The sequence below is a fragment of the Ictidomys tridecemlineatus genome, chromosome 7 (genome assembly GCF_052094955.1).
Source record: "Ictidomys tridecemlineatus isolate mIctTri1 chromosome 7, mIctTri1.hap1, whole genome shotgun sequence".
NCBI lineage: Eukaryota > Metazoa > Chordata > Mammalia > Rodentia > Sciuridae > Ictidomys > Ictidomys tridecemlineatus.
This window is the reverse complement of record NC_135483.1, coordinates 110890639-110893411: the sequence shown is the minus strand read 5'-3', so window position 1 is coordinate 110893411 and position 2773 is coordinate 110890639. Positions and strand designations below refer to the sequence as shown.

The window sequence follows — 2773 nt, the reverse complement described above, 5'->3', positions numbered from 1 at the left end:
GAGAAAACATTTGGTGTTTGGTTCTTTGGGACTGGCTTATTTCACTTAGCATAATAGTCTCCAGCTCCATTCATTTACCTGCAAATAATTTTATTCTTCCTTAACGTTGAGTAATATTCCATTGTGTATATGTACCACATTTTCTGTATACATATATCTGTTGAAGGGCACATAGGTTGGCTCCATAGTTTAGCTATTGTGAATTGAGCTTCCATTCATAGAATAGATGTGGCTGCATCACTGTAGTATGTTGATTTTAAGTCCTTTGGGTATAAACCAAGGAATGGGATAACTGGGCCAAATGGTGGTTCCATTCCAAGTTTTCTGAGGAATCTCCATACTGCTTTCTATAGTGGTGATACCAATTTGGAGTTGCACCAGCAACATATGATTGTACCATTTTCCCCACATCTTTGTCAACATTTACTGTTGATTGTATCCTTACCAAATCCTGGCAAGGTATCCTTGCCAAATCCCGCTAAACCAAACAAGGGTCCTTCTGTGCTCAGTCCTAGTATTCAAGGGAACCATTAGGAACAACGCTTGCCGTACAGGCTGTTCCCACAGCACACTCTATTGTACAAGCCACAAGGACTTTACATACAGTAGGCCCATCAGGACTCTATAGTCCATCAAATAACCGTGGTCCTATACAGATGAGAATTCCAATTTCTGCTTTTAGTACTTCATCTTCTGCAGAACAAAACAGCACTATCACCCCAAGAATTGAAAACCAACAAAACAGTAGATGCTTCTGTTGATAAAGAAGCTGCCGATAGCACATCACAGACTGGAAAAGCCACTGGCAGTGATTCAAGTGGTGTCATTGATCTCACAATGGATGACGAAGAAACTGGAGCTTTACGAGATGCAAAAAAGCTAAATCACACTCCTGTATCAGCCATGGGTTCTTCTTAGCTATGTCTTGACCATTGCAACCCATACAACCACCACCACCTCTTCAGGCATCAGAGGTGCTAACAGGTGGACCATCTCAAACAACACACTTGCTACCTACAGCTCCAACCACCTTGAATGTAACACATCATATAATAACTCAGGTGACCACAAGACTCCCTGTGCCAAGAGCTCCTGGAAACCATCAGGTGGTTTTTACGACTCTCCCAGCACCACCACCTCAGGCTCCCCTCCGGGGAACTCTTATGCAGGCTCTTATTGTTCTTCAGGTCAACCTTCAAAAGAGTGTTACAGTTTGAGTGCCTCAAACTACCACATATGTTGTAAACAATGGACTAACTCTGGGATCAGCAGGTCCTCAGCTCACAGCGCATCACCAACCACTGCAAGTGCATACGGAGTCCCTGTGAGTTGTGCACCGGCACCCTTACCAGAAGCCCCACAACCACATCAGAAGCTGCCAGCACCTCTATACCTCAGAAGCTACACTTGAAGTTAGCACAAGTTCAGTCAAAATGACATTATACTGTCATGGAGTATCCTGGAGGTGGATTGAAGCTGTGCTACTGCGGAGTTACCGACTCTATGCTTACTATGAGGAACCCAGTGCCACTGTGTTCTCACAATGGAAAAAGACTGGGGAGGTAAAGTCACTTCCCTTTCCCAGGGCTTGTACTCTTACCCAGTTTGTTTCTGGTAGCAAATACTATTTTGCAGTAGGAGCCAATGATATTTATGGATGTTTTGGACCTTTTTGTGATCCTCATTCAACGAATGTGATCTCTTCTTCCCAGAGCAGTGAAATCTTGGAGCCTTGATTGTTTCCTCTTTTAAAAGTTCCCACCTTTTGGTCTTATTTTTAATCTTGTGCAAGATACCTAGTGTAAAATCCACATTTCTGCAAGATTTCTTGGACAGATGTGTGTATATACTACATTGTTTATAACCAGAAGTAAAATAAACTCAGCCTGTAAAGCAAGAATCTTCTCCCAGACCAAGAAAAAAAAAAGTAAATGTAGAATATCAAGCCCAATTTAATATAGAGGAATAAAAGTGACTATTTTCCAATTTCTGGATAACAGATAAATAACTCAAAAAGTAGAGAATATTTGAATATAGAAAAGTAGAACAGTTCTCAGTTTTTATTACTATGAATGGAATTCAACGATAGCAAAATTGAGAAGTTATTTAACTACATTTATGTCAATTTATTAATAACCTTAATATTGAAAGCAGTTGTATAAATTGATATAATTTCTATATGTTTATGAGCAAAAGACTTGAATAGATAATTTGTTTTAGAAGTACAAATGATTAATTAAAACATGTGAAATGTTATCAAATGCTCAAAATGTTAGAAGTTAAAATGAGATAACATTTTTACATATTGAATTAGAAATATGAAAACAACTCAGTGTTGTTGAAGATCAGGCTACATATAATTCTCTTATAGTACCAGTGAGATTGGACATAATGTAATTATAAAATTGAGCTCTTGCTTGATAGGCTACAACCTTCTATTAGGTATTTACGGAAGAGTTTACAATTGTCAATAAGTATCTTTTGCATCTCTCTAGGACCCGAGAGCCATTCTCAAGAATATAACCATCAACAATATAAAACCTTGGTCTCCAAGAGCTTTATGAGTTGACAGATTCTGACTTTAATAATTACCAGCCAACAAACACAGCTGGCCTAGTCTCACTTTCATGGGCCAACCTTTTGTATACTTTTTACTTCTTGGACTCAGCTCCAATAGTTCCTCTTTGTTACTTACTTTAAGTTGATTTAAAAAATCACTAATTATTCAGATTACACACTGAGCCACATATTATTAATTTCCTGCTAGCTATAC

The 2773-nt window shown here is 38.6% G+C and overlaps 1 pseudogene; it reads left to right on the top strand.

Moving 5' to 3' along the window:
* The first annotated feature begins 387 nt into the window (after positions 1-387).
* On the top strand, positions 388-1736 carry LOC120883741 (activating transcription factor 7-interacting protein 1 pseudogene; annotated as a pseudogene).
* The last annotated feature ends 1037 nt before the right edge of the window (positions 1737-2773 follow it).